The following is a 23,560-nucleotide window of genomic DNA, read 5'->3' as shown; positions in this document are numbered from 1 at the left end:
TTTCACTAATCTGAAGGGTAGAATTATTATCAAGAATATTTTTTTTTCTAAATGATACTGGATCAGATCTCCAAGATTAGACAGATCTCTTGCAGCTCTGAATTATAAAAAGAATGCAGATGACTTTCATCGCAAAGAGCAGAGTGTTTAGAAGTGAACTTTAGACACATTGTACTTTACTATCAACAGGATCTCACTATTTCCTGAAACAGACAGGAAAGAATTTAAAGAATCAGGATCCATTTCAAAGCTCTATCCTGAGCAACATTTATATTAGAGTAGAAATTTATTCTGAATGAATAATGAAATCCACCAACACCCTTTTCTAAGTATGGACATGTAGTCCCACTGAAACTGAAATAATATTAATACTAATGACTCACCATACACTGTCTCCGAAAAGACTATAAAAGAGGAATTGGGAATAAATTCAGATGCACAGCAACTAAAGCATGACATTCCTTGCTCTGAAAAGCATAGAAGCAGGGAGACAAGTGCTCTAGTTCTAACAAAATATTTTCAGTGTACATTTTAAATACAAGGCTCAAAAGGGTCATCATTTTAGGCCGTTTGCAACCCAAATTATTTGTCTTTAACTATGTTAAACATGGCAGGAAATAAACCAGGGAGGAAATAAGTAAGCCTTAGCAAGACTGGTGTTTCCCGATGAGTCAGAGTGAATTCGCATTCAGATGTTTATCATTCACCAGCCCAGGTTCTGTATATCAACTATCATGAAACCACAACACAGAGTACAATACCAGGGTCTCAAGGTAATTTTTGAACTGGATTTTCACCTAGATATGATCCTACCGGAGAGATCTCAGCCCATTATGGGACTTTCCCACATGTTATGTGCTATCACAAATTTCCCAAATTGGCATTAGCAAGTATCCACTTGAGGAGTTCTATGTAATCTAGCCATTTCAAATCTCTCAGGAATCCGGAAACCTCGTTTCACTGGCCAAATGACGACACTGATAGTGCATGAGACACAGATCTTCTATTGATACTGAAAAGCCATATTAAAAGCTATGCATAAAATCAATGCTAACCCATTTTTTTTTTCTTTTTTTTTTTGCGGTACTCGGGCCTCTCGCTGTTGTGGCCTCTCCCGCTGAGGAGCACAGGCTCCGGACGCACAGGCTCAGCGGCCATGGCTCACGGGCCCAGCCGCTCCACGGCATGTGGGATCTTCCCGGACCGGGGCACGAACCCGTGTCCCCTGCATCGGCAGGCGGACTCTCAACCACTGCACCACCAGGGAAGCCCCTAACCCATTTTTGATGTATCAATTATATTGTAAGCGGTAAAAACTACCATAAAATATACTACTTAATGGAAAAAATCAACCATGACGGACAAATTAAAAATAAGTCTAAAAAAATACTTCGAATATTAAAACAGAGGAGGCGGTAAACCAGATCAACCATCAGAAATACTAGCATACTGATTTTTCATATTCATACTTTAATTCATTTTAAAGTCTTCAATTTTTCAACTATGTATCTTAATATTTGGAAAGTAAAACCATGAAAAACAGTTATCTGAAAGCCCTGGGGGAAGAAAGTAATTTTATATTATAATTTTTTAAAACAATCTAGACAAAGTGTTATCAAGTTATCCCTCTGGTTATTAGTCTAAGTCAGGGGTCCCCAATCCCCGGGCTGCAGATAGGTACTGTCGGCTGCCTGTTAGGAACCTGGTCACACAGCGGGAGGTGAGTGGTGGGCTAGTAAGCGAAGCTTCATCTGCCACTCCCCCTCACTTGCATTACCGCCTGAACCATTCCCATCCCCACCACCCCAGGGAAAAACTGTCTTCCACGAAACTGGTACTTGGTGCCAGAAAGGTTGGGGACCGCTGGGCTAAGTGACGATTTTGTTTTTCCACTTTCAAAATATAATTTGAGAACAGGTAAGCTTCTTCAATCTGAAGTGATAGTGGCCCATATCCAATTAAATCATAGGTCTTAATTATGCATATTTCAGCTCCTTTTACTACTAGAGAAGCAGGTAAGTCCACAGATCAGTGTCAGCAGGTCTCCAAGCAAGCAGAACTAGTCACGGGAGAGACTCCACCGTTTCGATAAGCCTGCGCATGGGGGATTTAGTGGTGTCCTTTGTAACATCTGCTCTCTTCTGATCTTAAATAACAGACTTTAACAACAGGCATCTGGCTCATTCCTACTGTATTCTCTTATTTCATGAGAAAGACATGCATCTTAAATTATTTCATCTTTATACCCAAAGTTCTTAAAGCCACATGGATTTCTACACAGTAAAGCAGCGTTTACAATTTTCCAGAGGTAATATGAAAAATAAACATTGATCACAAATTCTTTAGGGAATCTTTGCTGTAAAGTAAATCAATTGGTTTGCCGGTACCACAATCTTCCATTAATTTTACAAAGGAACCTGCTGATCTAGTCTTGTGCTGGGTGCTAGGAATAGGAAGAGGTCTTTTTCAGTGAAGGATACAGACACATTAAAAAAAAAGTGTACTATAAGGCAAACAGTAGCAGGTAGGGAGTGCAAAGTCATGTGTCAATTGTTTTGGGGTCAATGAAGGGCGAGAAACTCCTGTCCTGCGGCTTCTGGGACGGTATCATATCATTCAGGAAGTGACTTTCAGGCAAGATCTTGAAGGAGAGACAGGAAGCATTTGCAATTGCTAGTAATGGCCTGGGCGAAGTCTGAGCAGTGTATAAGAGTGGTATGTACAGGAAATAGTGACTAGTTCTGGGATTCTTTGGTTTCAGTTCTTATATAAAGTCTTTAGAGCTGTTCTTCATATACAGAAAGCACCAGATAACAGTTACCTGTCATCACTGGAATCATCGATACTATTATTATCACTACCTATAAGTGGAAGGGCCATAACAGCATATGTGTCCAGAAAAGCAGGTTAGAATCAGATCTTGAAGGACCTTTTCATATCAAGCAAAACCTTTCTGTGCTTAAACCTCTAAGCAGAAGGAAGACAGTAAAGATTTTTTTAATCAGGAAGAATAAGGTTGCTACTATTGCTGCTCCTTGTGCAAAATCCCTTACTTATTTATTCCTCATATATATTTTCAGACAAAGATATTGCATCTCAAAGATTAAATAATTTCTTTTAGGTCAAATAGCTGGCAGAAGACAGAGCCCATATTTACATTTAGCTCTGTTTCCAAACACTACCGCTCCTAGGGTGACCAACTGTCTGGGTTTTCCTGAGACTGAAGGGCTTCCCAGGATGCTGGATTTCAGAGCTAAAACTGGAAAATCTTGGGCAAACTCAGATGACTTGTCCACCTCTGCACCTCCTACTATAAAACAGTATTTGTGGTTTACATCTATTGAATACTTGCAAAAAGTTGGGTGTTAAGTATTTCTCCTGAATTATCTTTGTTGATTTTTACAACTCCAGGAGTTAGGCATTAACATTTTCTCCATTTTGTACATAAGCAAATTAAGATTTAGAGGATTTGACTTTGTGGCACAAATAAAAATAGTTATTTAATATCTTTCCTTAATGGTAGGTTAGGCATTATACCTTTTAAAACTTTGGCAAACATTTATTATGCCTGGGATCTGGTAGAATCTGACTTTTCAAGAAACAGAATTGAAAGGAAAACAATTTCTTTGACTCCAAATCAATAAGGCAAAAGCAAAAATGTAGCAAAGACTTGGTGAAAGCTATACCCAAGCTGTAAAATAGATAAAAAAATCTCAAGGGACCAGTTATTACAGTTTTGAGGAGGTAAGTCAATTTCTTTCTGAAGAAGTCAACTTTTGTAGAGATTGACCGCCTTCAAAGAAGATTACCAAGTGTGAGAAGGAAGGAGTTAGCCAGGATTATATGAAATCTACACTCCAGCAAAATCCATGAATAGAAAATAACAATAATATCCACTTTGATCATTAGGTTTACTTTCCCATGTCTCTCTCCATCATAAGGATTCATACAAGTCTAGAATGTTAAGAGCCAGAAGCAACTTTAAAGTTCAGTGAGTTTAATTCACTAATTTGACAAATGAAGAAAGTAAGGCCAAAATGTTTATCTAGCATCCTACAGAGGTAGCATACAGTTGGTACAACGTGTTGGGAAAAGAGAATGGATGTAAAAGGTATGGTAGGCAGAAAAATGGTCCCCCCAAAATATCCACACCGTAACCCCTTGGAATCTGTGAATACGTTATTTTACTTGGTAAAAGGGATTTGAAGAACATGCTTAAGGTTTAGGGCTACGACATGGTGAGAGGAGCCTAGATTATCCGCATGGGCCCAATCTAAGCACGAGTTCCTAAAAGTAGAAGGGAAAGGCAAAACAGTAGGGCAAAGAAATTTGACATGAAATGGATTCCACCTGCCTTTGCTGCCCTTGAAGACGGCACACTGCAGCCACGAAGTGAGTGTGCTGGGCTCTAGAAACTGGGAATGGGCCTCAGTTACAGGAAGTGAGGAAAACAGGGATTTCAGTTCTGCAACCTCAAGGAGCTAAATTCTGCCAATAACTTGAATAAACAGGAAATAGATTCTCCCCTACATCCTCTAGAAAGGAATCCTCTAGCAGGAATCCTGCTGACAAATTGATTTTAGTCTGGTGATACCCATACTAGACTTCTGATGTATAGAGCTTTAAGATAATACATTTGTGTTGTTTTACGCCACCAAGTTTTTGGCCATGTGTTTTGGTGGCAATAGAAAACTAATACAAAAAAAATTCAGATTTACTGACTTACAGTTTAAAAAATGACTTAATTTCCTTATCAAATGTGCTCAGAAGTGAAACAACTTTCCCTTATTGGAATAACACCAAATATACATTGTTATTCCACAATCATCAGATATACTTAATGTTCTTGCCTTAAAGTATGAGAAAATACACAGTGGTGACTAACAATTCCTGCCTCTATAACTGGGTATTTAAAACATTTTATGATTCACTATTAACCTCACAGCTGAAGTGTGGTAGAAAGGACATTACTGACTCCTTGAAGCCGGATGATCGAGGCTGGAATCCCGATATGTGCTACTGGCAGGCTCTGAGACTGGAAAATCACTTAAACTTGAGGATTCTGAACTTCAGGATACACATCTGTAAAATGGGGATAATGATTTCTACCTTAAGGCTGTCTTATGAAGCGACCAGCACAGTGTTTCGTACACCACAGATGCACTTCAGACTTTTGCTGAATACCTACATGAATAAATGAATTAAAAATGTGCAAAGAGCGTTTCTGTAATCCCTATTTCTCAGGCACTGGTAATGTTTGTAGGGATTAGGATAGAAGTCAAGACAAAAACTCTTTATGACCCAGTTTAAAGACGGTGGTAGTCATTAATGCTATTGATCAATTATTTCCAACTCTCCACTTTCCAGGTCTCTTTCAAAGTTAGGTATGGGAATATGACATCACTTCACTGATGAAATTGAATAAGAAGTAACTTGCGTCACTTTTACACAGAAGCTATAAGACCAATGGACTCACTATCTTTCCTTGTGTTTGCTGAATTGACCGTCAAGCATGGGAAGGAGGAAGACCTCCTAACTACAGTGGCCATGTAGCATGAGAAAGAAAGAGACTGTTTTAATGTAAAAAACTGTTACAATATTAGGGTTGCTTACAACCTCAGCAAAACCTAGCTCATCCTCACTTACACATAGGTTTACTTTGTTTTCATTGGTTTGTTTGTTTGTTTTTCTGTATTGAAATAGCCCATGGGTTTTTACAGGTTAAAGTTTGTACCTTATATCTAGGCAGTCTCGTTCAGTCATAAATCAATTCAAGGTATATAACAGGAGCCTGAATTTCAGTTAAGTTGGAATGTTTTGAAAAGAAATAGTGTGCGCTTTTGAGGCTCCCCATTGTAAGTTTAAAAAAATCTGCACTCCTGGACACTGTTTGAACCCAGAGTTTCACGCTTAGTCTACAACCAGACAAACTTGACAAGGACAAAATGGGTCAAAAGTGTCATTTCTTAGGAATAATTAGAATCATCTAATGTGGATAAAAGAGGTCAAACTAGCATCCACTTCTCACTAACCTCTGGAGTTACTGGAGCGACAAAGGAGGGAGCCTTCAGTAAATGTTTACACTCAAGCCAAAAGGTTACCGGGGCTAAAAGCAGGCAGCCCAAAGGCAAAGAATAGAGGGTAGTTCCAACCCAAGGGGCTGGTGACATAATGCTGTCTTAGGGATTCCAAATCTTGCTGGAAATATTTGTTGAACATTTCCAAACTGAAGCTTACTTACAAAGAGCTAGAAGTCTTAGGAAAATCTGACCTATGAAAGAGCCTGACATTACAGTCTTTAAAAGAAACAAAAAAACACCCAGAAGTGGCATTTGATGGAAACATTGGCCTCCACTGACTTTAGTTTGGAAACATAACAAAATTTCATGAGAGAATCTCAAGCCAGTGCCATGAGACATACTTTGACACTGCTGAAAATTCTCCTGGTGTGTTGCTTCCATACCTTGGTAATAGGTGAAACGGGTTGGGTCTGTTTGACAAAATTCATAGCTGTTTCTGTTCTCTCAGCTATAAAAACGTATTTGATATTAGGCATTGAAGAATTTCCAAATTACTGTAGACATTAGATTAATATAATTAGTACCAGAAAAACACACACATATATATATATATTACTGGCCCTTAGCAATGAGATGCCACCACCACTGCCAATCTCTCCCAGCTGAATTATTCTCTACATCTAAATGGAAAAAAAAAAAAAGATACTGTATGTGATTTGACCTTGTACTACCACAGGGAAAATTTTACACAGTAAAAGTTTCAGTTAATGTATCCAAGCAGTTCTCCACACTGGAATTAAATTCAAATTCAGTCTGACAATTGTGAAAACATTGTATCCTTGTCCTTTTAACTGTGTGAAGTCTCTAGTGGCAGCGAGCTTGAATTTAAAAATTCCCTTCACCAACAGCCTGTTCTATGGAGGCATAATAACTTATTATTTTGGACTACCTGGAGTGGGGAGAAATGTTAAGTGATAATTTAAGGCTCTCCATAATTGTATTTTCAGTAATTCTGGGCATGGCACATAGCCTCAACATTACTGATTTGACTAGAGCTATAAAACTTTTAGTATGATGATTTCCACCTAATAAAACTGTGCTTTTTACTAAATATCCTTTAAAAAGTTATTCAGGACACCGCATGAATGTTTGAGCTTGATGCTACCTAGGTAAAGAATTTTTTTCTTTCAGAAAATAAGAGTATCACTTTAAACTACACAAACAGAATCACTGTACTCCATGTGGTACCAAAAGGTTCAAGTTATTTGTGTGGTGATATAGAACAAGCTTCTCAGCTATAGCACCTGAATATTCTTCATGACTAATTAATGCCAGACATCAGTCAATATGACTAAGTATGTCATGCGTTTCCATTAAAAAAATATGCTTCCATTTAAAATAGAATAAAATGGCCACTGAGCTACATTGGGATGTCCCTTGAGTGAGAAATGCAGTCTTCCTTTTTTTTTTCTTTGTCTGAAAACAAGATGTGTGTGTGTGTGTGTGTGTGTGTGTGTGTGTGTGTTGTAGAAACAGATTTAAACAAGTAACTTTAAGAATTTTCAAACTCATACCAAGTATCTTATCTACAGTTACTGTTTAAGAAACAACAAAACAACTTAGTAAAAGATTATCTAACTTGCATTGCTTGAAAAAATGCTAGACACATTTTCAAACTCAAGCTCAAAGAAATTAAGAATACCTTCAATTAGAAAATATATGGAAAGTCTAAATGGGAAGGACATCAGTTCTGTGCTATTATAAGAACGACTACACTATACCATTAGGCACAGAACAGATTTATGAATGGAAATCCCAGGAAGGTTTCATTAGAATAGTGTTTTTCTTGAGCACAGTTCTACAAAATATCATTTGAGGACAGCACAAGAGTGAAATTCCAGAGAACTTCAGCTAACAAATGTCTTCAAGTTCACTGTGGTATGTGGGATCTCAAACACGATAAGAGACTTTTCAAAAACAAAATGAGTGTGAAATAAAATGATAGAATTCTTGGCTACTATATCCATACTCCTTATGTCAAAGCCAGTTTTATCTCTATGAACCAAAAATTTAAATAATCATTATCTCTGAGGTATATTTGCTTTTAGTTCTCAAAATCGTTGAAACACGTTATCTTAACATGAGTCACTGCTTAAAAGTAGAAATCTTCGTATAAGAAATAATGATCTTTTAGGAAAGGGAACACAAATAGTTCCACATATACAGGTCATTAAAACAATCTCTTAACTTCCAAATAAAAAATTCATTTCATGATATTTAGAATAATATAAAATCATTATTTAAGAGTACTCATACTAAAGATATAGATATTTCATTTTTCAATTGGGAAAAAATCTTTAAATGAGTAATAAACATCTCAGTTATCCAGATATTTATTATACTTTCATTTTCAAAAAAAGAATAGACTCATTTTTCTTTCCCTTTTGCCAACTTCACTCCCACAGTCTCATCTGTTCTCCACATACATTTGGCTCCAAAGAGGAACTACTCCCTCCAAGCTGGCAGCCATTAACTTCAACCTTTTATTTTATACGGCTCTGAAAGTCACAGAGTGTTTAAGGAGTGTTGTTTTGCTCCTGGCAGAATTTCTGGGCTTGCACTTAGTGCGATGTGCAGAAGAGTGTCAGCGCTGAAACCTTGGGAAGGGAAAAGTAAATTGCTCTAGAGTAGCCCTCCTCACATGAGGTTGTCACAGAAACCTGGGCAGGGTTCAGGGATCTGGAAAGCCGAGGTCCCAGCTGGGTGACCTGGGGCCAATCACTTAACCTCTCCACGTCTCATCTTCCTCTTCTGTAAGATGATCTCATATGTCCTTACAGCTTGACAATAATATCATTATAAGCCTTCCTACTATAGAATTTCTGTCAAGTCTAAACTCAAATCTCAAGTGTGGAGGAGACAATAAATATGAAAATTCAACACACTGGGTTTATACTTAACTTCAGGAAGTGCTACTCTCTTTATTGGTGAGGCAGTAAATGAAGCCATTCTAATTTATTTTATTTGGGTATTTTAATACCAAAGAAAATGGTGTGGACAGAGAAAGCGGTGTGGTCAAAATAAAAATGTTTGTATAAAGAATCTAGAGAGTATGCAATAGATATATAGACACATTCAACTATCAATGTCTTATTTACATTAAAAGGTGGTAAATTCTATTCAGTAGTCTCTTTCTGAGAATTACCCAAAGGCATTCTGTGGAAGAGAGAGAAAGCTCTATCCTGCACAAAGTCATCCTCAGATACTGAGATATGTGTGTTCGTCACGCTTTAATCCACTGCAATCTTCCAGCCACCTTTTAGACTGTCTCATTATTATTGTTTTAGCCAATCTTAAGGCCAAAAAAACAAAAAAAAAGGCATTCTTTATATTAAGAATATAATAAAATTAAAAAAAATATATATATAAAGGTTTCTTTCTCTTTTAATTACATGCTGCTTTCATGATTTGCACCCTTATTTCACTCTATGACCATAAATTATTAAGAACTCACCTATGTTTTTAACTTAAAATTATACCTGATATTCTGAGATTTGAAAGTGATGGAAAGGGTCTATGGCAAGACTGGAAGAATAAGAACAAGGAACATTTCCCCCTCCAAAGAGGAAAAAAACAAGATGAAATTGTTGAACTATACACTAAGTGCTGTGATAAATATAGTACCCTTTGGGAAGGCAGATTTTTATGAGACAAGTTATTGAAAGTTGGGTGCAAAAAATTAAAAGCTTGGCAAACTAGCTGGCAGAAGTGTGAAGGTGCTACTGAGTCAAATCGAACAAAGCTTATCTAATCTGTGAGGCTCTTTAATAACACAAATATGACAAACACTTAAATCAAGTGTCTAAAGTAAGACTCTGACCATGAGAGTGGATTTCAGTATTTGTTTTTTACAAATCAACAGATGCAGAAGGACTATACTACTTCCCCTCTTTCAGAGAATAAAAGTCAAGTGCTCACCACGAGGGGTTGGCCCTCCATTCTGGAATCAGCTGCCTTGCTTTCCATGGGGGACAAACAATGAGAAGAGAACTCCAACCAATGAAACAGATTCAGCTCTATATGCTCCCAATCCAGGGGACCTTTGTTCAGTATGAAGTCATTATGGGGCAACTAAAGGAGCATGCAATGAAGTCAGAAGCAAATGAGATAGACCTTCATTAATACTGCCCCTGGACACATTTCCCAAACCATGCTCTTTATAAAAGGAGCAGAAATGTGAATAAAAGCATAAACGTGCATGCTTTGAGGACAAACACCAGGATAAATTCTGCATTTAGTTGTGTGTGAATGATATTAAAGCTTGCAACAAAGTTGGCTTACATTGTTCAGATATGGTTTTTGCCACATAAATGATACAACGTTATGTATAAACGTATTCCAATTATTAATAACTGATCAGCATTAATAAAAATCTCTCTCTGTACCATTTCTATTCTGAGAGACTTACTTAGGTTATTCTGCTTTTAAAACAATCACTTTATACTTTATTATAAATTAAGTATATTCATTATTCATTCAATAAACAGTTAATAAATATCTATTATTTATAGAGAAAACTCTAAGAATAAAGAGATAAAAAGACGAGTTTCATTTCCTCTAGATGCTCACAATGCATCAATATTAAAAATATCTAAATGATATACACACAGATTATTTAAATCAATATTAATAATCAAGCTCATTATATTTTAAGTATACGCCTCAAACATTTGGAAATTGCAATGCATATTTGATGGTCCGTGACCAAACAAAAGCATAGCAATAGATGAGAAGCGGTTAACAGACACATATTAAGGGATCTTCATGAGAATTTAGGATTATACCTTAATTTTAAAGTTGAAAAACACTAAAGCTTTCTCCAACATGGATGGAAAGTCTATCAAATATGGCATATGTTTTAAAAAATTACATCTAAAACATAATCATAAAGTCTTTTACATACATATTTAGGATTAAGCCGTGCACTTCCACTTCTATCAAACATCAGTTTACTATACACACACTGAATTATTATTACTGCTATATCATGCACATATACTGAAAAGATATATTGAAAAATATTTCAAAATTTGAACTATTTGGGGGAAGGTAGCCAAGATAAATCATCTATATACTATTTTAAGTGTTTACTCATTATCTTGCTTAATATGCTTGATGAGTATTAAGTAAACCATCTCTTAATGGTTTAAAAACTTGTATTTTGGTGCCAGCTGACTGAGTTCAAATTGCATCTCCAACACCCAGTGGCTGTACGATCTTGGGCAAATTACTTAACTCCTGTGTCTCAGTTTCTTCATCTCTGAAATAAGTATAATAAAAGTATTTATGTTATAGATTATTCTGAGGATGAAATGAGTTAATGTATGTAACGGGCTTAAGGAAGTACTGGTATGTTATTCTATGCAAGTGTTTGGCTAACGTTTCTAATACTGCTAAAGAAATATGTTTCCATAGAAATGCAGAATTCCCAGTAAAACAAGAATTTTGGCTGGGTGGAAAAGTGACACATTGCCCTAATGTATGATTTGTAACATTTTGCTAGGCATTAACTATGTGCTAAAATTGTAGGTGTTAACATTAATTTATAAATTAATTTTTCACAACAATTTTATGAGAAAGATATCATTATGACCATTTTGTATAAGCAAACGGAGACTCTAAAATGTTAACTTTTTCAAATTCACAGGGCTCAAAACTGCCTTAATCATAAACTGCCTTCTCTTTTCCTCTTAGCAAATCTATAAGAAACTCAATTCTTTCCATGGTGTTAAAGCAATAAGAACCTTCTTAGGAATTGTGTTAAATATCAATTCTTCATACCCATGAAAGCTAGTTTAAATGATCTTCCATGAGTCAGCGGTTAGCAGTTTCTGTTTTACATTATGCATGATTCCTAGCTGCACTTTGTATAAACTAATTGCATGGTGCCTCGTTAATAACCTTCAGAGTTTTTTGAGCTGTGAAATTTATAGCTTTGTAGTGAATTATTTCTCACATTTGCACAGTTTGGGGTTTTGAAAGTCTAGTTGAGATACTAAATACCAATATCAGGCATCGAGTAGGTAAAAGGGGAATAGAATTTAACATAGTGTAGTTAGGATATAAAAAAGAGTGAAAAGCAGGTAATACTTTTCAATATTCTTTTTTTTTTTTTTTTTTGTGGTACACGGGCCTCTCACTATTGTGGCCTCTCCCGTTGTGGAGGCTCCGGACGCGCAGGCTCAGCGGCCACGGCTCACGGGCCCAGCCGCCCCGCGGCATGTGGGATCTTCCCGGACCGGGGCACGAACCCCTGTCCCCTGCATCGGCAGGCGGACTCTCAACCACTGCGCCACCAGGGAAGCCCCTTTTCAATATTCTTAATTTTATGACTGCAGATATTTTTATACCTGTAGAAATGGTTACAGCTTAGAATGGATAAAAATTAGCCTCTATAGGGCTTCCCTGGTGGCGCAGTGATTGAGAGCCCGCCTGCTGATGCAGGGGACACGGCTTCATGCCCCGGTCCGGGAAGACCCCACATGCCGCGGAGCGACTAGGCCCGTGAGCCATGGCCGCTGAGCCTGCGCGTCCGGAGTCTGTGCTCCGCAACAGGAGAGGCCACAACAGTGAGAGGCCCGCATACCCCCCAAAAAAAAAAAAAAAAAAAAAAAAATTAGCCTCTATAAAAGTTTCCAATCATAAGCAGAATTCATGATGAGATACAAGATGTCGTTGGGCTAAAATTCACTCAATTCAGCATTGATTGGACAAGAGCAAATGAACAGATGCTCTTGGTGCTCAACTGGTCAAGAGACATAGCAGGGCCTCATCACAGTACTTTATGGTGAGGCATCAGCATGCAATCTGGGCTGCAAGGTAGTACAGCTGTGCTTCATGTCTGGCAGGTCAATTCCACTCTTTAGAACCTCTGGATGCAGCGACTTGAGGAATCTAAACTGCCTTGTGAGGTCTTGGCTCACTGATGGAGGATTCTCCACTTAAAGAAATATCTCAGTCTGGGTTGAGTTAGCACATTCCTCAGCTTAAATTGGTATTGTTCACGGGTAGAAGGGATCAAAACACAGAGCAGTTTTATAGGCCAGGAAAAGTTCAAGGTCAAATTGGGAAGTCAAAAAGAAGCCTCAGTGAAAAGCACTGGGTGGAAATACTGTAGAGGTGGAAAAAGGGGTAGTTCTTTTGACCCAGTGGGTCTGAAACCGAAGAGCTCAGTTGTAATTCCAATATGATTTACGGCATACTCACGACAACGTTCTTCCACAATGTGATGAGCACGGTGAGGAAAAGAAGCAGAAACTTCGGTTTGTATACTTATGAATTTAACAGAGAGGAAAGTTAACACAGTGTCTAAAAGCATGGACTCTAGAGTCAGATTGCTTAAATTTAAATCCAACCTTTGCTACTCATCTATGGTGTGATCTTGATCAAGTAGCTCCACTTCTCTGTGCATCAGTTTCCTTATCTGTGAAATGGGAATAATAATACCTCATGGGGCTGTTGTGAAGATGAAATAAATGAATACTTACAAATCACTTAGACGGATACTTGACAAATACTCATGGTGTTCATTTATAATTATTATGAACATGGATTCGAGAAAATGGGGAAAATTTAAGAAATAAATATCTGTGCCTGTTTAATTTGTTCTATCCAGACATCAACAGAATGCTCTCCGTATCACAGATATAAATGTGTAAGAGATTTTACTACTTTGATGAATCATTTCACTTTTTATCCACTTAATAGATTGGCTAGTGGGCAGATAACTTCACTACTTTTAGCACAATGAAAAGATTTAAATGGCAACTCAATATTAGTGGAATAAAATCTTACCTCACATGATGAAAAGCTCTACTTATTGGTTAAAATAAGTAAATAAAATAATTTATTCTGTTTAAATTAGTCCAAATTTCCTACCTATAGCTTTTATTAGTATCCACGAGCTCTAAAACTTTGCTTATAGGGCATTTGGGAAATGGTTTGAAAAAGTTCTGGAAATTGAGTTCCTAATTGTGCCATTCCTCTGCCTTGGGCTCTAAACTGGGAATCCTGAGTTAGTCCATATGCTGGAACAAAGCCTTAAATTTAAATACCATAATCTGAAGTACTCATTTGATTTTTTAATATGTTGTCTCATTCGTCTTTTACAACCAAACCAACCAAACGCAAAGCAAAATCCCACATGATTACAAAGACCATGACCTTTTCCTTAGTAGTTCCTATTTCATGCTAGTTGTATATATTTTCTAAAAAATGACCTGAGAATTCACTAAACGTAAGTTTGGTTCAAAGTTTGTAACTAAGTGGTTGGATTACCTTAGTCAAAATACATCACTTTCACGAGCCCTTTCTTCATTTGTGAAGGGAAAGACCAGGACTCCCGAACTCTAGGCCTCTGGCTCTAGAATTTCATGTACTCTAAATAGAAGAAACTCATGAAACAGACTTGTCTAGTCTTTTTTTTTTTTTTTTTACGTTACGCGGGCCTCTCACTGTTGTGGCCTCTCCCGTTGCGGAGCACAGGCTCCGGACGCGCAGGCTCAGCGGCCATGGCTCACGGGCGCAGCCACCCCGCGGCATGTGGGATCTTCCCGGACCGGGGCATGAACTCGTGTCCCCTGCATCGGCAGGCGGATTCTCAACCACTGCGCCACCAGGGAAGCCCCAGACTTGTCTAGTCTTGTCTAGACTTGTCAGTCTCTTAAAATCTATGCTCTCCTTTCTTGATGTTAAAAACACATTTATGGTCTCCTTTAATATTTAGACATTTGAACAAGCATGGGGACTATATAACTATGTCAAAGAAATGACACACTGGTGCCCCATCCTCTAGGAACAAAGATATAATCCCTTCAACAAAAACACACACTTTCATGTGTACTCTTGATGAAGTTCCCTTCCCATAACTTTGAGAATCAAAAAACAATGTCACTCATTCACACTGAAGTAGATCTTCCCTAATTCAACTCTGCAGAAAGAAAAAGCTAAACTAGAAACTCAGATGGAGTTTGCTCTGCCCCTTAACTCATGCAGAGCAAAAATGCCTTAGTTTACTTCTCTGTCTTCCCTGTCTTTGGAGACTGTACCCCTAGATAGCACAATAGCTCGAGTATATATTTCCATGGTGCGCTATTACTGACTAAACCAAGTTCTAGTTTCTAAAGACCAAGGCAAAAGAGTTTTTTACCAAATGACATTTGTTACTATCCTTCACAGTGTAAAAAGTAAAAAGCATCCTGCTACCATAGCCACTCAATGAATACTTTACAATGTAAGATACACAGACCAGCTTCCTTTTGGCTAAAATCATACTATTCTACCACAGACAGAAGAAAGTTTGGTAGTTTTGCACTAGACCAGTTTAAGCTACACTAAAGTAAACTCAATGATAAGGTCAGTGGATGGTAAAATCTCAAGCACCAGAAATGATATTATGTCTTTACTTATTACATATAATACTAAATGTGGATTATAAATAAATTGGAGACTTTAAAAAATCCTTCCCATTTAATTACTGTGAATAGACTAAACATACAAAACCAAACCAAATTATCTTGTAGTTTTCCCATCTTAAAAGCAAAGATTTGTGGGGGGGTGGGGGTGGGAAGGAGAAAGGGCAGAGAGTGAAACTAGTGATAAAAACGAAGGGTCCAGTGGGAGTGGTGCATATAGACTCCGCGTTCCAATAAGACTCAACAAACAGCTCTGATCAGAATCTAAGTGATGGGAAACAGCCTGTAGCTTCGAGATTAGCTGCTTCACACTATTTCTGAGTTAAGCCAGCACAAGCAACATCATGAATGCATAATTATAATTATGCATTTGAGTATGCATAATGATCTTAAAATCGGTAAACAAAGAAGAGACATCAGAATTCCTCAGTTATTTTAGGTATACTGTTACAGAAGACAAAATACGACTCAGATTTTAAAGAGGGGTGACTCTTAGCGGAACTTAGTAGGATGAAATTTGCAAACTTGGGGAAGTTACTGATGAACCAGTATTTCTTCAAAAGTCCCTTTTAGGAAATCCCACATGAACAAGTTTAGTCAAAGAAATGCAATACAGTATTTCAAACACATGAAGCAAACACTCAGGAATGCCCATATTTAACACACCAAGGCTTAGAGACAAATAATAAGGTAATATCTTGGACCTCTGATATTGTCTTATAAAATAACATGTGTCCCTGGAATTGTTTGGAAAATATAATGAACTGTGATTGGCTAATAAAACAGGTAAAAGAACTGAAAGATGCAGTGGAGAGAATTAACCACAAGTGGGGAATTTTTTTTTTAATTGTTAGATTCCCCAAAGCTAACCACAAGAAGGTCTAACTGAGTGTGTCCAGTTTTGATGTAAAATCATTTCCTTTCAGCTTCCAAAAAGGAAGCTGGAACTCCACTTTTAGGGTAATATTCCTTCAACTTTGAAAGGCAGTTATGCCATGTATTATTAGCTTCCTATTTTTCAGAAGGAATTATTTGATATTCTGGAACCCTAATCTTTTTCTCACGGTACTATTTTTACTGCTTTTCTCTGGAACTTGGCCAAGGTCTCCTCATTCCTCTTAAGAGAGCCTCAAACTGAATACTCCTATCTTAACAAGGGTGTTGATAAACCTGGAAGTTAATGGGTCCTACGAGGACCTAGTCCATGCCTGGGGTTAGAGGCTAAGGATGCTTTGGAAAGCGTTTATTCTTCTTGAATGAGATCAAAAAATGATGTCAAAAGCGATCTGGACCTCCTCTCACCTTTTACTTTCTTCTTGCCCTTCCTTCCCACCCAAATTCAGAGAAACTATTCAATATTCTTTCTCAAAGTTGTCTTTTCATTGATTTTTCTGAGTATCACGTTTATCATTTTCTTCACCTAAAATTTTTGTATCCCTAAATCCATCAGCTTTTGACCCAAACCGTTTTGACATTTACTCCAATAATAATTATTCATATGGTTTATAACCATCTTCTCCAATGTTCTTTTGTTTCCCCACTCCTCCCCCATCTTTTCCCCTTCCCTTTCCACTCCTTCCCTAACCACGTTCCCCCAATCTCTCTCTCCCCCTCCACTAGGGTTTACTTTGTCCAAAGAGAAAATTTTGTAGCATGGTAACATCATTACTCACCTCAGTCATCATTTGCCTGTGTTGACAACTGAACAATCAGTTGAAAATCTCAGCTTAAATCATATAATCTGCTATTTGGTCTGTACATTAATTTTTAGTACATATATGGTTTTGACTGCTGAAATCAACTTAATTCTACTTCAGTTAAACCAGCAGATACGTACTGATGACCTACAATGGATGGCAATCCTGTGTGTAGGGAAGATGACAAAGGAGCCATTATTTTGAAAATGCCTGCAAAGTGTTAAATTTTGAATTGTGGAGAGGAAAAGGATCAAGAATCAAGTGGGGTAGGCGGGCATAAAACCTTCCCAAGGCAATGAGGGACTTGGCTGGAGAATTAGGAGAAGACAAATGACTGCAAAAGTGACTTAGATACTGAGGAAGGAGTTTTGAGATGGAGATGAAGACAATTCTGTCAAATACGTGGGTTATAATCCAAGCTTCACCCATGAATTTGGAAGAATGCTAGGAAAATGATCCTGTTTGAACTTTCCACTATTCACCCCGGAAAAATGAACATTATCTTATTTTTTTCCGGCTTATTGGAACATCTGTCTTTTTGCCTATGTTCTGGTTCACATGCTAAATTGTTACAGACACACAAACAATTTAAATATGTAGTGACCCTGGAGAGAGAGAGAGAGAGAGAGAGAGAGAGAGAGAGAGAGCGAGCGAGCACACACATAGGAGACAGGAATGTTCACAGACTTTCTAATAAAAAGCCAAGTCTAAATATATTATTAGACATTTGAAAAATTCTTCCATACTCCAACGAAATATTTATAGTTTGTTTTCTCTCAACAATCTTGTTTTATTTTTCAGTATTGGTTGGAATGACATTACTCTGTTGGAAATGTTAGATGACTGTGCTAAAGACATTCCTTAATCAAAACGGGAAAACAATTAGTGTAAAATGATTAAACACAGGGAGTTCAAGTTATAAATGGGCTATAACAGTGCATTAGAAAATTCACCATTGGGAACTCAAAATACATTTTTCACCTTCACCGGTGTTTCTCAAACCAGAGGCTGCAGTCCCCTTGGGGTCTCACTATTTATGGGCATTTTTTTTTCCAATTTGATGTTTGCATTTTGATCCTAACACAACAAACATGACAACAAATACACTTTTATCTTACATAATGGCAAACCATGTCTTTGTAGTAAAAAATACATTCGAAATACAGTAAATAGAATATTTTAATTTATTTCACTTGGTGTTTTTCAAATAGCAGTCTGTAAATCCCTGGAAAACCTTGAACCTATTGAATTGTTTTTTACTTCAAAAAGAATCTGTTTCTTACTCAAACTGAGCAAAGAACTGGCATAGACCCAATACTGCAAATGGTAACGTTTCAAGGTTAGATTACAAGAAAGTTATTTAGCTCTTAATCTAGCTATATATTAGGTATAAATTCCTGTGTCCAGGAATAAGGGTCATTTGTTAGAGGAAGGACAGAAAGGGAGGGACAACATTCCTTATCTTTCTCTGGCGACAGGAAAAATTTTAATAGGATTTGTCTTCTGCCTTCTCTCTTCTATGTTCCTGTCTCCCAGATTCTGAAATCATTCTCCCCTAATCCTTGGAGTTTTTTGAGCTGCGTCAACTCCCCTAGAACAGTTCCTCACTTGAGGTACAGATGTCCTATCTCACAAATTGTCCCATGCACCGAAATGGCCATTCTTCTCTTTCACCATGAAACAAACACTTCCACTAATTCTGTGGAGTAGCTCTCAGAAGGAAAGCAGTCTGACTGAATTCACTGACATTAAGGTATGAATGATTGCTACGCCACTGATATAATTATCAAGCTATTTCTGTTTTTCAAGACTTTTTTCCCCCTTTTTTCCAATCTGAGTAGGTACAGTCCAAGTTTGGGATTGTTTGTTCATTTTGTTTTAAAATCTCTCCCGTGGCTCTCTTGGCTAAATATTTGATACTTGCAGAATGGCAAAGGTGGAACGTGGGGGTTTTTAAGTCAATATAATCAGCAAAAGTAAGTCAGAAGCTGTCTGTAAATAATGTATAACTTCGGTGGCCACCAAAGCCTGACATACTGACTTTTGAGATGTTTTGAGTAGGCTCAGTGGTTACCAAGTTACTACCACACACAGGAATGAACTGTGCTCCAAAGAACTGTGTTCTTCTTGTTTTAGAGAGTAATTTCTGAAACCACCAAACTCTGGTAGCTCTTTGTATCACGGCCTCACTACATAGCGCTTGTCACTAATTGGCAGAGCTGCTCCAGACAGACTTGATCTTGGGAAACAGATTGAATGCTTTTCTCTGCCCTTAGGAAATCTGTCTCTCCAGGTGAGGTTTGAGGCCATGTGCAAAGCCCAATGTCAAGTTTGTTTTCCTACTATTCGGCCGATGGAAGGACCTCAACATTTTAGTGTCACTAGTCCACTCTTTCAGATATTCTGAAAATAAGCACTTTTCAAGCAAGATTTTTTTCAATTCCCGATTTAAGGGCCGCATAGCACTTGATATCCACGATACAAACAAATGCATCTCTGAGACCTTAATGCAATTTGGCATAAAAATGAGGCTGATGTCCAATTTCTCATCGTGTTGTTAGCTGGTTATTTGCTGGATTCAGATTCTCTCTTAAAAGTAGGAAATAGAGACTCATTTTCATTAAACATTTAAGCAAAATATACTGACCTTCATTATTTTTAACTTTTCAAGGAGCCCTGTCTCCACTAGAGTTCCGAGATCAGTAATTTCCCAGAATCCTAGACCACCAGTGACATCATTTTTAATGTTTTTCTCCACTTTACAATATTATAAAAATGAATCTTATTCTGTTTTTAATCACAAGCCTTATCCAGCAATCAAGGCAGGTATATAATAAGCTAAGCTACTCTGTAAATCTAAACATTCCCTACAAATGGAAAAGATACAGCCTGGGCTCCCTGATTGTTACTAAGGCGACTATCTAAAATGAAAATCTGATTAACCCTTTTGCTGCCTGGAACTACCCAGGTACCACGTTAGCTGACTTCCCTGCACTTATCTCTCCCTTTTCCCCCTCAAGAAATTCATAATTGCATTGCTCCAGAGTAGTTATGCTCTGGTTACCCTATCTGGGAGGCCTGTGATGGGTGGTAGCCCCATCTGGACCGCTGAGTGGGGTGGCTGTCTCACCACGAGGAAACAGACATTAAAACAGAGGGCACATGATTTTCTGCTTACTTGAGGCATCAGTTTGATGAAATCCTTGACAACATTAAAGGATTCCCATTCAATAAACAGCAAAGTACTACTGTATTTTCCTTTCACCCAGGAAATAATTTGACAGTAAAAGCTGTATGTTTCACAAACATATTTTCCTCAACTATTTTTGAGTGACATTAGCAACTGTTAACATTTGCTAGGAAGAATAATATTTCAAAGCTTTATGCAGAATTTTAGCCAAGAACAAATATCCATCAGGCACACTCTATTCTCCTTGTACAGTTAAACAAAAAGGGAGTTCAACAGTGAAGGAGAGGGGGATAGGAACACATGTTTCCATGTAATTTTGACAATGGGAGGCTGTGCACTAGAAATTCATTAATAGTTAGATTTAGAAAACTAAGTCCTGTAACAAAATTACATTAAAATGCCTGGACCTTTCAAAGTACAGCATCCAAGGTCCTTCATAAACTCCCACTTCCCACTGCCTCCACATCACTCCCCCTCCAAACCTTTCTAGAAGGATGTCTTGCTAGTTTTCACCTAGTCTTTTGACTGGAGGCAAAATGGCCCATTTGTTATTCCCTACACATGGCTTGATTTCTCCCTTCATCTTCTGGCTAAGCCATTCGCTCCATCCTGAATTCCCTGCCTGCTCCTCTCGACCAATTCATACCCATCACTTCCTTCAGACCCTGTTCAGCTGTCACTGCCCTGAGGAAGCACTTCCCAACTAACCTCCCTCCCTCCCTCAGTTCACCCTTCTATGTCCCCTTGGAATATAACTGCATTGTGCCATTTTGTACGTGTTGATACATTGCTTGTAATTGCCTTTTTTCCCCATTGTGTCCCTGTCATTGCATTTGCTTCTATCTCATTTGTCTACATATTTTTCCATGTGCCTCTGCTTGCTCTCTTCAACTAGCCTTACGATTTTTGGCATTTCAACATCAGTATCAATGTCCTCCACACTGGAGAGTTCATCAATACTTTACAACTAATTAAAATAGATAATGTTCGTAAATCACTTCAGCTCTTTGTAGTTTTAGTTCTTCACACTGAATTCTGTAAAGTAACAACACCTCCATCAAATGGCTTTCAAATCTCAAATCTTCAGCTCATAGCCATATCCCCCATCTTCCTTTAAGCAGATTTCTTCCTAGGTACTACATATTCATATTTCTTCTTTCTTACTATTATGTCAAATTCAACATGTCCAAAATGAGATACAACTTCTATAAAAACCCAACCTTCTAGTACATTTACATATTTCTATTAAAGTTACCAATTAAAAAAAATTTTTCTATTTATCTAGCATTTGTACCCCCTAAATATGTTTTAACTTTTGCATATGATATCATATAAGAAGAACTCAAAAAATGATTCCTTAATAAATGACACTTTTTGGTTGGGTATTCACACAGAGTATGCAGTACATCTTCCTCTTGGGAAATAATAACTGAAGTCAACATGATCAGAAGTGTAAAAGAACACGTAACATGCAACAATAACTGATAAAAAGAGATTTTAAGAATATTTAAATATATATTTAATAGATATTAACTACACATAGTTAAAAAGATGTTAAGAAACTCATTTAGGGGTTGAGATCAAAAGCACTAGAGCTGGCTATCAATTCAGGTGTACAAGGGAGAGTGAATATGGAGGCTTGCTTAAATTAGGAAAGGTTTTGACCAGCAGAGTGGACTTGCAGTCCTGGTGGAAACTGCTCAGCTCAGTGAGATGGTAAGATAGGCCATCTAGTACCACAAACAGGTGACTTTGTACAAATGTATTTAACTCTTTGGAGTTATACCTCCTGAATCTGTGAAAAAAAAAAATGAACTAACAGTTCTCAACGATCACTCCCTCTTGTAGCATTTTTTAGATCTAAATGACTAATTAACTGGGGGATGCGAGATATTAATATCTGAGAGTGACAGCGAACGGAGGTGCCCTTCTGAGATATCAGGGTCCTTCTCTGTTCCCTTCATGTTTTCTCAGATCCTTCATTCATATGAGACAGAATTTATTACATTTTAAAGCACTTTCTCACCCAGAGGCATCTGCATTTCATCAATCAATCAAGTCTTCAGTTTAAAGGGTAAGATTTTCATCATGAAATTTCAGGTCTCAACCAATTGGAGGAAGGGAGAATTGTAAGGAAGAAAGGGAGACGGCCACTTTCCCTCTAAAATCACACTTGCAAGCGAATCCTATAAATCTATAGAAAAAATTCTAAGGGATGGCTGAGGAGGAGAGAAGGCCAAATAGTATGAGGAGATCTGAGGGACCTATGCAGAAATCTTAAAGACGGGAAAAGTTTGTTAGATTTATTAGAAAGTTAGCATAGTCTTATGAAAAGAGTGCTTTACTCAATCCAGGGAGAGTAGCCGGGGATAATTTGGAGGGGGTAAACGTCAAAGACAAGACTTACTTTCTCCTCTTCACCACAAACCAACCACCAAACAAAAGGTGGAAAGAACTGTGAGCGGGATATCAGAAAGAGTGCTTTCTCTAACTGGGTGTGTGATCAGCTAAGTTGTTTCCCAAAGTTTCAGTTTCCTTATTTAGAGAATAAGGGTTGGTCTAGGTTTCTTCAAGCTGTCCTATCTTATTCTGTGATTTGGTACTATTAAGCCCAAATGGGAATGCCACCAAAAGATGACATGTAATTTTCCAAAAGGAGAGAGAATACAGCCTGTTATAGTTTATTATTAACATAATGACAGTAATAATTAGCATTTACTGAGTGCTTACTCTATGCCAGCCCTCGTGCTTTGTACTTCACACAATAATTCACAAAATATGTACGTATGTCATATTAATAGCTCCAGTCACAAGATCAGTCAAACAGGGCACAGACAAAGGTAAAGTAATTGGCCCAGAGCCATAAGCGCAACAGTGATAGAGTCCAGATTTATGACCAGACATTTTGACTCCAGTGCTGACCTCTCCATCACCATACTATACCAAGCCAAGTTAAAATAAGATCTGAAAAATCAAAACATATATATATATATATATATATAAAGAATAATGAATAAAACACATGACCAAGACTAGAAAAAATGTTTCATGGAAATTAATGTAATAAAATAGGCCCTCTTTTGGGATACAGAGATATAATAATTAAAAGCAGACATGAAAAACAAAGATAGGTATGTTTCATCTCTGTCTTCGCATGCACCCACACACGTCAACCAACTT

At 37.5% G+C, this 23,560-nt stretch overlaps 1 protein-coding gene across 4 annotated transcripts in view; it reads right to left on the bottom strand.

The window, feature by feature from the left end:
- Positions 1 to 23,560, bottom strand: part of ZFPM2 (zinc finger protein, FOG family member 2) — a 465,367-nt gene that overhangs the window by 157,591 nt on the left and 284,216 nt on the right. The window contains exon 2 of one of the 4 annotated variants that reach the window (XM_073794663.1): positions 13,436 to 13,503. The exons of the other annotated variants lie outside the window; for them this stretch is intronic. The gene's annotated coding sequence lies outside the window, so the exon portion shown is untranslated. The remainder of the gene's footprint in view (positions 1 to 13,435; positions 13,504 to 23,560) is intronic. 4 annotated transcript variants of the gene reach the window in all.

Source organism: Tursiops truncatus, chromosome 17 (genome assembly GCF_011762595.2).
Source record: "Tursiops truncatus isolate mTurTru1 chromosome 17, mTurTru1.mat.Y, whole genome shotgun sequence".
Taxonomy (NCBI): Eukaryota; Metazoa; Chordata; class Mammalia; order Artiodactyla; family Delphinidae; genus Tursiops; species Tursiops truncatus.
Note: the sequence above shows the minus strand (reverse complement) of the source record. Positions and strands in the feature narration are given on the sequence as shown.